General features: G+C 43.6%; 1 protein-coding gene across 3 annotated transcripts in view; it reads left to right on the top strand.

The window, feature by feature from the left end:
• dph1 (diphthamide biosynthesis 1) overlaps positions 1-12498 on the top strand; it is a 119088-nt gene that overhangs the window by 29676 nt on the left and 76914 nt on the right. The gene's annotated exons all lie outside the window — the stretch shown is intronic.

Genomic DNA, 12498 nt, shown 5'->3' with positions numbered 1-12498 from the left:
ATGCTTGATGAATGTTGTCAGAGCATGAATACAAAGATGTAAGTACTATTTTCATGTATTAATACAGGTTGCAAATTGTCGCCAACAGCGTTTTTCAGTTGCTGACAATAGTATCCGGAAATATCACATTGGTTGATCAAGACATAAATTACAAATACAGTGGTATCATGACTTAAGAGTTTAAAAAACAATAACAACATTCTTCTGTTACATGTTTTTAGTTTGATATAAAAGCCAAAACTCACACGCACGTATGCACAGTAGTACAGTTGTGTCTTGATGGCTCTTTAAGAAGTCTGGTGAAGTGAGAGACCTCAGGAACCTGGAGTCAGTTGGGTTGATGAATGTGAGTCTCTTCTCCATGCTCCTTGAAAGTGTTTTCATTTTGTATTTGTGTGTTTGGCTGTTTGTCCTGTTCAGTAAACAGCTTAAGGCTTATTGGCGACTGTTGCTTAGCAGTGCTTGGTTTTCTCCACACATACCGCTTAGAATTAAGGCCAAAGAGTTCCATCTTGGTCTCATCAGACCAGAGAATCTTATTTCTCACCATCTTGGAGTCCTTCATGTGTTTTTTAGCTCCATGCGGGCTTTCATGTGCCTTGCACTGAGGACGGGCTTCCGTCGGGCCACTCTGCCATAAAGCCCCGACTGGTGGAGGGCTGCAGTGATGGTTGACTTTCTAGAACTTTCTCCCATTTCCCGACTACATCTCTGGAGCTCAGCCACAGTGATCTTCAGGTTCTTCTTTACCTCTCTCACCAAGGCTCTTCTCCCCCAATTGCTCACTTTGGCCGGACGGCCAGCTCTAGGAAGGGTTCTGGTGATCCCAAACGTCTTCCATTTAAAGATTATGGAGGCCCCTGTGCTCTTAAGAACCTTAAGTGCTGCAGAAATATTTTTGTAACCTTGGCCAGATCTGTGCCTTGCAACAATTCTGTCTCTGTGCTCTTCAGGCAGTTCCTTTGACCTCATGATTCTCATTTGCTCTGACATGCACTGTGAGCTGTAAGGTCTTATATAGACAGGTGTGTGGCTTTCCTAATCAAGTCCAATCAGTGTAATCAAACTCAGCTGGACTCCAATGAAGGTTTGGAACCATCTTAAGGATGATCAGAAGAAATGGACAACACCTGAGTGTCACAGAAAGGGTCTGAATACTTATGGCTGTGTGATATTTCAGTTTTACTTTTTTAATACATCTGAAAAAATTTCAACAATTACGTTTTTTTTCCTGACAATATGGGGTGCTTTGTGTACATTAATGAGGAAAAAATGAACTTAAATGATTTGAGCAAATGGCTGCAATATAACAAAATGGCTGCAATATAACAGAGTGAAAAATTTATAGGGGTCTGAATACTTTCCGTACCCACTGTGCGTGTGTGTGTGTGTGTGTGTGTGTGTGTGTGTGTGTGTGTGTGTATAATGTGAAACAAGATTTTGGGGGGGGATATCAATAGTTCCTGATATATTGCAGATTACCCTGTGATGAGTGAGAATCGTCAGACATGTTCATCTATCATATTTAAGTTATTATCCATGATGTATAATTGATTAAGGTTTTATAATGGCAACATTTGGAAAAAAATTCTATTTGTATTACTTTTTGGGGAAAACTATTTAGAAATCTGCATCCCGAATTGGATTGCATTGGACCTTATAGATTCAACTCTATTCAACACAATAGGCATACTATATGGTATTATCAGCCTGCTGAACAAATGCCACAGCAAATAGAGAGCATGCACTCCCAGAAAGGTCAGTAATCGTGTTTTTTGGGGAGTTAAAGGATTCTCGAATGATATTACAGAAAACATCTGTCTAAGCGTCATTTGGCACTAGCTGCCTCGCATCGCTCGCTTATTGCACATATTCCTGGCAGATGTTGAGTGACTGCTGCGAGACACGTTTCATATTTTACATGTCCAAATATTAACTCAAGACAGGGAGCATCTCTCTCAGGGTAACAATGTAATGGAAGTAAAAGTAGTGGTTGTCAGCGGGAGTACTTTACCAGTAATTTGTTTCCTTGTGCAAGCAGGAAGTGGAGTATAAATATCAGATTTGCTAAATTAACAAATCATTGTCATCCTCACCAAACCATTCCTCCTCCTTTCTCTGTCATGTAGAAGATGCGCCACAAGTTTGACCTTTTTATACAGCAGCTGTTTTAGCCCCAAGCGCACTGGCATCTGTTCTCTCCTGAATGATTGCGCCCTTGTCGTCTAAGTGTAGAAATCCCACATCCCAAATCCAATGCTCAATATAGCAATACATGTCCCTTGATGGCAATAACATCACAATGCAGCGAGACAGCTCAATATATAACAGGCCATGATGTACCTCTTAATGGTGCCATTCTTATGTATGTGTAAATGGGACTTGTCGAATGTCAAATTGAATCACATGGGTATTTTTATTTAGAGTTGTTGACGATTGTGTCAACGAGTGAAGTGAGGTCATAGAGGACTCTTTTCCCAGCCATGTTGAGCAGTGTAAGCATAGGTAAGTATCCATCATGAGTCGGTCATTGATAAAAAACGTTCATAGTCAAATTAGCGAACGGGAAACTAAGATGGCGCCTACCAGTGTGGTCGCCTCGGTTATGCGCTCTCTAAGTGCTAGAGGACTGCATCTTTTGCACAATTATTTAAAAAATTAAAAAAAATTAAATGTACCGGCATTACCAGATAACTAGCAACCCTTTATTGCTCAGTGACTGTTTTTCCCAATGTCTTTATTTCTCTCTCTCTCTCTCTCTGTCAATTGACTGTCTGTTGTCGTACTGGAGCGGCTCCAATTACCGGAGACAAATTCCTTGTGTTTTTTGGACATAGTTGGCAAATAAAGATGATTCTCATGTGTTAATGTCTGATATTTGCTTTTGTTAAAAAGTGGAACTTAGCCAGATATGAACAAAACAGATACAAAACTGGGTCAAACAGAAGTCGCTGTCAGATGGACCTTTTCTGGACACTCGTATGACAAAAACTAAGGGGTGTTATTTATGTAATATTATTATTTTTTTTTTTTACGAAATTCACAATTTCATACTAAGTCCATGTTAGAGAGTCACTCTATGGAGGTCTAAATAGCCAAAATACAGGACCTTAAATATATATTTTTTTTAAAAAGAGAGAGAGAGAAAACAACTTTGATGTCAACTAGCACCAAGGAATATATATTTTTTGGACTTTGAAAGTTCCACTTTATCCTATTTCCTCAAATAGGGGCCATGGGCTCTACTGCCAGGTGTCTATTTTGGAAAAGGTGTTTATTTGTTCAATTGGATGTCACACCTACTAAGACAGAGCTTCAAGTAGAGTAGAGGCCATTGTTTGAGGAAATAAAGTATTATTGCATTGACATGTCCCCCTCCCCTCCCCCCAGCCTGTCATACCACACTACCTTATACAATGGAGAAATTATGGTGGTTCTACCCTATTGTCTTCTGTTTGGGTCTGGTGCCTAAAGCCCACTCAGGGACACAAAGTAGCTCGGTGGTTGCTTAGACCTGAAATGGAATGGAATAAAAGATGAGCCAAGGGGAAAGGTGCGCTCGTGACTTGGTATGCAAATACACCATACATGCTTATTTAAGCTGTCAGACCACAAAGTACCATTGGTAAATGTGCCAAAAGCAGTGCTGCTGAACCTCTTCCCACCTCACTGACCTGCTTGTCACTTTGCTTCCGAGGAGAGCAGGCTGCCACCTCGGCTTATATATATATATATATATATATATATATATATATATATATATATATATATATATATATATATAATATAGATAGATAGATATATAAAATGATGATGATATATGATATCATCATTTTATATATATATATCTATCTATCTATCTATCTATCTATCTATCTATCTATCTATCTATCTATCTATCTATCTATCTATCTATCTATCTATCTATCTATCTATCTATCTATATATATATATATATATAAGCCGAGGTGGCAGGCTGCTCTCCTCGGAAGCAAAGTGACAAGCAGGTCAGTGAGGTGGGAAGAGGTTCAGCAGCACTGCTTTTATATATATATATATATATATATATTTTTTTTTTTCCCCCCCCAGCCTTCCCAATGTAAATAAATTGGCACCATCAGCCCAACATGGACAGACAACCTACCTTGACTGACCGCTGAGATGGGAGAAACAAGCAATTTTTTGCTGTTAAAAATGACTTCCTCTTGTCTTGAGTACGCTAATAATATATAGTGAAATACAGTGGAGGTGTTAAGAAATTTCCCATCCATAGAAAATATTAAGTGAATTCATTTATTCCAGATGTGAACTGTCTCATCATAAAACATTTAACTGTACAGTACATACATAGTCAAAAAGTTAAATAAACTAATAAAAGAGACTAAACACACTATTCTTAACTATACATAACTAAAATGCACACGACTAACTACAATATCGAAAAAAGGCGAAATATTGATAAACGGAGCTGTCTGGGGCAATGACGTCACGTGACGTGTTGCACATTTTCAGCACATAGTCAACTCACTGTCTGTCTGTCTATCGATCGATCTATCTGTTAAGAGTCTCTAAAGAAGTGTACTGAGAATGGTGTGCTTGTTTATATTTAGGTGGCTATTTGGCATGTCAAGTCTGCTCAAAGTTGCTCATTTAATGTGGCTTCAACTACACTCATTTAAGTAATTCTTTCATGTTGATGTCATCATTCTGTAACTTGTGTGGCGTACATTACCAAGTAATGGGTACGGTTAAGCTCATGCTTTTTTTGTACTGTGGATAAGTGATATTCCTGCCACTTGACAGCTACTGAAAGTAACTAAAAAGTTACTTTTTTCTAACTTAGTTACTTTTTAAATCAAGTAATCACTAAAGTAACTACGTTACTTTTTCAAGGTAACTGGCAACACTGGTGATCAGTGAGTTACAATGTTTTCTTTATCCTCAAGTTGAAACCAGAGCTCCAAATGTATCAACCTATTTTTTTCTCAAAAAGTACTATGTTTTTTGATGAAAATTATAAATATAATGTCATTTTATGAATGATATAGTGTAAACATATTGGCGGCCAAAATGGTTGATTTGTCGATGAAGCAATGGATTGTACCATCTGGTTAACTTATGCTGGAGTCCATCCCAGCATGCATTAAGTGAAAGGCTGAATGGATTTCCAATTTTTCAAACATTTACCATCCTACCATTTGCATTCGTTTGGAGTACAAGGGAGCCCTTGGAGGAAAGTTGCACACCCACTGGGAGAACAGGCTAAGCCAACAAAAGTGCCTTTGACTCTCATTTGTAAGCACACTGAGGAAATATTTTGCTGCTGCCAAAACAACATGGGGTTGTTCTGAGGGATCTATATATCTGCATAACTTCAAAGGTCATAATAATTATGCTGTAATATTACATCCCAAATCTTCTAATTCTAAATTATAATACAGGAGCTGTTTGAAAAATATTGCCTTTACGATGTTTTGATTGCCACTCTAGCAGAGGTATGGCCACAAACAGATCAGGTTTTCACATGCTTTTTAGTTTTTTGTTGTTGTTACCAATATAGACCTTTTCACTATGATGTCACACCTACTTTTATTACTATGCCTTTAAACGTGAGGCGAAAGCTTTGGGTCCAGTCTGAGTGTAACATTACATTGAATAGAGCTAGCTACTAAGGAAAATGCTATTATGTACAAACAATTTACTCACCATTCCAGTGTACACTATGCACAACTTGTTCACGGGTTTGTGGGGCGGTAGAGGGCTTCTACAAGTTCAAACAAGAAGGATTTAATGTGGATCGTAATTAAAGTAGAAGAAAATTTGAAGTAATACGTTTAATAAAACCTGTAGCTCTTCACTCTAGCGCCCCACTCCGTCCACTAAAGCTAAACCACTTCCGTGTTAAATACGCACTCGATTGGCCATGCCACCTACGTAACCATGACATTACAAGAAGAACAACGATGATTGGCCAACAAGTCCACGTGACCGAAATACTGCGGAACTTTGCAGACATGGCAGCATCGTTGAGAAGACTCCTATTCAGATGGAATCAATGCTTTGGAACCAGTTCGAAGTTGCAACCAGTTCTCGATTCCAACCCCTAAACATTAACATGCTTAGTACGGAACTGGCTAATTAATAGACCTTTCTGTTGCTTGGATTAATCAAACGGCTTGCTCTTTGAACGGTGAAATGGATAGCGCTCTGTCGCGCTGACGTTAGCTAGCAAGTTTGTTTGCTTTAAAAAAATAAAATAAAATAAAAAAAAATAAAAACTTTTGCGGTAGACCCCTAATGATGACGACAACCAATGGACTTCGTTTTCCCTTGCCCGGACGCTGGTCACCGGGGCCCACCACTGGAGCCAGGCCTGATGGTGGGGCTCGAAGGCGAGCGCCTGGTGGCATGGCCTGCACACATGGGGCCCGGCCGGGCACAGCCCGAAAGGGTAACGTGGGTCCCCCTTCCCATGGGCTCACCACCTGTGGGAGGGGCCATAGGGGTCGGGTGCAGTGTGAGCTGGGCGGTGGCCGAAGGCGGGGACCTTGGCGATCCGATCCCCGGCTACAGAAGCTGGCTCTAGGGACGTGGAATGTCACCTCTCTGGGAGGGAAGGAGCCCGAGCTGGTGTGTGAGGTCGAGAAGTTCTGACTAGATATAGTCGGACTCACCTCCACACACAGCTTGGGCTCTGGTACCAGTCCTCTCGAGAGGGGTTGGACTCTCTTCCACTCTGGAGTTGCCCACGGTGAGAGGCACCGAGCAGGTGTGGGTATACTTATTGCCCCCCGGCTCGGCACCTGTACGTTGGGGTTCACCCCAGTGGACGAGAGGGTAGCCTCCCTCCGCCTTCGGGTGGGGGGACGGGTCCTGACTGTTGTTTGTACCTATGCACCAAACAGCAGTTCAGAGTACCCACCCTTTTTGGAGTCCTTGGAGGGGGTGCTGGAGAGCGCCCCCGCTGGGGACTCCATTGTTCTGTTGGGGGACTTCAATGCTCATGTGGGCAATGACAGTGAGACCTGGAAGGGCGTGATTGGGAGGAACGGCCCCCCCGATCAGAACCCGAGCGGTGTTCTGTTATTGGACTTCTGTGCTCGTCATGGATTGTCCATAACGAACACCATGTTCAAGCATAAGGGTGTCCACATGTGCACTTGGCACCAGGACACCCTGGGTCGCAGTTCGATGATCGACTTTGTGGTCGTGTCATCGGACTTGCGGCCACATGTCTTGGACACTCGGGTGAAGAGAGGGGCGGAGCTGTCAACTGATCACCACCTGGTGGTGAGTTGGCTCCGATGGTGGGGGAAGATGCCGGTCCGACGTGGCAGGCCCAAACGTATTGTGAGGGTCTGCTGGGAACGTCTGGCAGAATCCCCTGTCAGAAGGAGTTTCAACTCCCACCTCAGACAGAACTTTGCTCATGTTCCGGGGGAGGCTGGGAACATCGAGTCAGAGTGGACCACGTTCCACGCCTCCATTGCTGAGGCGGCCGACCGGAGCTGTGCCCGTAAGGTGGTCGGTGCCTGTCGTGGCGGCAATCCCCGAACCCGTTGGTGGACACCAACGGTGAGGGATGCCGTCAAGCTGAAGACGGAGTCCTATTGGGCCTTTTTGGCCTGTGGGACTCCTGAGGCAGCTGATGGGTACCGGGTGGCCAAGCGGAATGCAGCTCTGGTGGTCGCTGAAGCAAAAACTCGGGTATGGGAGGAGTTCGGTGAGGCCATGGAGAAAGACTTCCGGACGGCTTCGAGGAAATTCTGGTCCACCATCCGACGTCTCAGGAGAGGAAAGCAGTGCAGCACCAACACTGTGTATAGTGGGGATGGGGCGCTGCTGACCTCGACTCGGGACGTTGTGAGTCGGTGGGGAGAATACTTCGAAGACCTCCTCAATTCCACCGACACGCATTCCCATGAGGAAGCAGAGTGTGGGTTCTCTGAGGCGGGCTCTCCTATCTCTGGGTTTGAGGTCACCGAGGTAGTTAAAAAGCTCCTCGGTGGCAGGGCCCCGGGGGTGGATGAGATTCGCCCAGAGTTCCTAAAGGCTCTGGATGTTGTGGGGCTGTCCTGGTTGACACGCCTCTGCAACATCGCGTGGACATCGGGGACAGTGCCTCTGGATTGACCGACTGGGGTGGTGGTCCCCCTTTTTAAGAAGGGGGACCGGAGGGTGTGTTCCAACTACAGGGGGATCACACTGCTCAGCCTCCCTGGTAAGGTCTATTCAGGGGTGCTGTAGAGGAGGGTCCGTCGGGAAGTCGAATCTCAGATTCAGGAGGAGCAGTGTGGTTTTCGTCCTGGCCAGTGGAACAGTGGACCAGCTCTACACCCTCGGCAGGGTCCTCGAGGGTGCGTGGGAGTTCGCCCAACCAGTCTACATGAGTTTTGTGGACTTGGAGAAGGCGTTCGACCGTGTCCCTCGGGGAGTCCTATGGAGGGTGCTTCAGGAGTATGGGGTACCGAACCCCCTGATACGGGCTGTTCGGTCCCTGTACGACCGGAGTCAGAGTTTGGTCCGCATATCCGGCAGTAAGTCGGACTTGTTCCCGGTGAGGGTTGGACTCCGCCAAGGCTGCCCTTTGTCGCCGATTCTGTTCATAACTTTTATGGACAGAATTTCTAGGCGCAGCCAAGGCGAAGAGGGGGTCCGGTTTGGTGGCCTCAGTATTGCATCTCTGCTTTTTGCTGATGATGTGGTTCTGTTGGCTTCATCAAGCCGTGAGCTCCAACTCTCACTGGAGCAGTTCGCAGCCGAGTGTGAAGCGGCTGGGATGAGAATTGGCACCTCCAAATCTGAGACCATGGTCCTCAGTCGGAAAAGGGTGGCATGCCTTCTCCGGGTCGGGGATGAGATCCTGCCCCAAGTGGAGGAGTTCAAGTATCTTGGGGTCTTGTTCACGAGTGAGGGAAGAATGGAACGGGAGATCGACAGACGGATCGGTGCAGCGTCTGCAGTGATGCGGACTTTGTATCGGTCCGTTGTGGTAAAGAAGGAGCTAAGCCGAAAGGCGAAGCTCTCAATTTACCGGTCGATCTTCGTTCCTACCCTCACCTATGGTCATGAGCTGTGGGTCGTGACCGAAAGAACGAGATCCCGGATACAAGCGGCCGAAATGAGTTTCCTCCGCAGGGTGTCCGGGCTCTCCCTTAGAGATAGGGTGAGAAGCTCGGTCATCCGGGAGGATCTCAGAGTTGAGCCGCTGCTCCTCCGCATTGAGAGGAGCCAGATGAGGTGGCTGGGGCATCTGATTCGGATGCGTCCCGGACGCCTCCCTGGTGAAGTGTTCCGGGCACGTCCCACCGGGAGGAGACCCCGGGGACGACCCAGGACACGCTGGAGAGACCATGTCCTTCGGCTGGCCTGGGAACGCCTCGGGATCCCTCCGGAAGAGCTGGATGAAGTGGCTGGGGAGAGGGAAGTCTGGGCGTCCCTGCTAAAGCTACTGCCCTCGCGACCCGACCCGGATAAGCGGTAGAAAATGAATGGATGGATGGACTTTTACGGTATATCTGGTGGCGCAACCCCAAACAAAACACATTTTGTCAGTTTTCAGTTCGTGAGCAGTAATATGAAAAGATCTATAGCTAAAAAAAAATTATTTGAAGGATTTGGTGTTAAACTGTGGCAAAAATCCAAAGATTAGATTTTTTTGTCCAAATCAGTTTTCTACCACGTTTTCTAAATTACCAGAAGACAAATGTTGATCTGAATATGGATTGTTTTGAGAAAATTCTGCACTCTACTGAACAACTACCATTGTCCAGCACTGATTGCGTTAAGAGATTGTGAACAGATTGGTTTGTTGGATAACAGGATGACGCAAAAACAGCTCAACTGATTTCTATGAAACTTTGTGAGGGGCAGATTCAGATCAGGGTACAGATCAAATAATTTTCATTTTTCAGTCCACATTGATTCAAAACGTCACCATTCATCGATTTGTAGCATGCTAGATCATCCTTTTGGAAATAGGAATTTGCATTCCTAACCAAAAAACAGATGGGACAGAAATACAGCACCTAACAGGGTGGCCTTGGTGGACTTCTATGCCATTAACTGCCATTCCAGGTATCTTTCTAAAGGCGAAATTGTGCATAGAGCTCTTCTGTTGGATGTGATTTCAAGGAAGGTGTTTCTGCATATTGTTGTTGTATTGCCAAGTGTAAGATGACTTTGATGAGAGTGGTGTAGGTGCTCATGGTTCCTCGTACCCGCCCCCCACCCCCTGCTGTGACATCGGCAGCTCACACGGGCAGCTCACAGTGCCAACAAGTTTAGTTTGAGCTTTTAATAAACATTACTCTGCTTTCTGTGTATCTCTTGCCACATAAGAATAATAATCTCGCAAGAATAATAATAAGAAGAAGAAGCAATTTTTGGCCACTCTATCAATTTCTTTATCTGCTGCTAAAACCGTATGACGGTACAATCCGTTCGGTCTTAGTGCTTGGGAGCACATGCATGTGCATCCATCAAATACACCAGTCTTGTTTTAGACTAGTGTTTTGGTGACAGTGGAGTTTATTACAAAGATTCTAATCATTTGGTAGTTTCTCATCCATATTGAGAATTACACTGAAGACTTAATTAGGAAGAGCTATTATGCAGTTCACAAGCTTCTCTGACATCTTAATTAGATCTTAATGACGTTTCAGTTGGCTTGGAGATGAGTAAGACCATACATAAAACTCGAAAGCGTCTGAAACCGGAGATAAAGAAAATATTTTGACGTTTTCATTGAATTTGTTCCTTATACGTATAAAAACTGTCGTGCAGTTTTTCCTGTGTGAGATGTATTATAGACGAAGGGGATTTGATTAACACCAATGCACTTTCCATTCCATCTCTCGCTGTCTTTCACTGGATCTCCTCGCCTCCATCCCATTGGGATGCGGGACCATGCATGGCTTAGTAATTACCCTGCCATGTCCGAGTGGCATCATATCTCGTATCAGCCTCTTAATCGAATTCAGTGTTTATTACCATGACAGTTTAGTATACTCGTTATGGTAGTGGCTGGATATGCCGCACCAGCTGAGATTATGTGAGAATAGTATATATGGCAGATAGATGGCTGATTAGATACAACGCTCCCCTGTACTGCGGGATGCATTGTGCAGTGTTCTGCATGCTCTGCAATGGATTATCAGTGAATTTTGTTTTTGAATTGAGTGTAAACAGTAGTTCCCTTAATACACTTGTGCCTTGACTTGCGAGCGACCTGACTTAAGAGTTTTTCAAGATACGAGTCATCTGTCAGTTATTGTCAATTATTGTTTTTATTCTGCTTTGACTTGCGAGCAAAATTTTTAGATACAAGCGCAATGGTATACGCTAGCAGCGAACTCAAATCAATTCCCAACAAGCAGCTATTAGGCAGTCAGTGTAGAATTCTTAAAAAAAAAAAGAGGTTCCAATCTGTTAATTGTCACTCCCAGTTGAAGTTTACTGTCAAACAAAACTTAAATAAAAAAAGAATTACCCATTGTGTGTAAAATAACCTCATTACTTTGCAGTGAATGTCTGCTAGTTTAATGCCAACAGTGCAAAACGCTATAGACAGGCTAACAAACAGCGTGTTCCAATGTTTTAACCCTTATCAACAGATATTTGATACAATGTAGCAACACAAGTAGAGAAACAATATAACACTACTCACAAGCATATTCTTCTGAGAAACACAACCAATACTGCAGTTTACTGAGCAGTTGTGCCTGTCTCAATGTATGTCTTTATTATACTGCCCCCTGGTTTCCAAAGTACAAACCTCAGGAGCAGCAAAATGAATTAAACATGATGAAAGACTGTTTAATTCTTTACATTGTTTGTTATTACTGTGTTTTTATAAAGTACAATAATATATTCATTAATTCATTCATCTTCCATTCCACTTATCCTCACTATAGTGTGCTGTTTATCTTATTTACAAAAATAAAAACGCATAAACATTTTTTGGGGGGAGGATATGATGGATTAATGGCATTTCCATTCATTTCAGTGGGGTAAGATGGTTTGAGATACAAATGTTTGACTTTGGCCCATGGTTGCAGAATGAATTAAACTCTTAATCAAGGCACCACTGCAGTGAGCATCAATTGCAAATGACGGTATGCATCTTTTAGTGAGTAGAAATAATATTAGTGGTTTACTACTATATTAACATTTAAATTCAGTCGCACTTTAAAGACAAAAAGGACTTTTATGGAGAAATGTAGAGCAGGAGCAAAGGCTGTCCAGTGAGCGGCATTGCTCAGGTGCTAGGTGGTCGCCTCCCAACCTGAAGGTTACTGGTGTGATCCTGAGACTGTGTCAAAGTGTCCTTGAGCAAGATACTCAAGCTGCTGTGTCATCAGTAGGTGAATGAGTAAACCGTATGCAGTTAATTTGAGTACGTTAAAGGAAGAAAAGCACTATACAAGTGAATATCCATTAACCCTTGGAGTGGCCATGTGCTAATCTAATGAAGCCCAAAATGTATCTTTAAATTCT

This window comes from Phycodurus eques, chromosome 7, assembly GCF_024500275.1.
Source record: "Phycodurus eques isolate BA_2022a chromosome 7, UOR_Pequ_1.1, whole genome shotgun sequence".
Classification (NCBI taxonomy): domain Eukaryota; kingdom Metazoa; phylum Chordata; class Actinopteri; order Syngnathiformes; family Syngnathidae; genus Phycodurus; species Phycodurus eques.
This window is presented reverse-complemented; position numbering and strand designations above follow the sequence as displayed.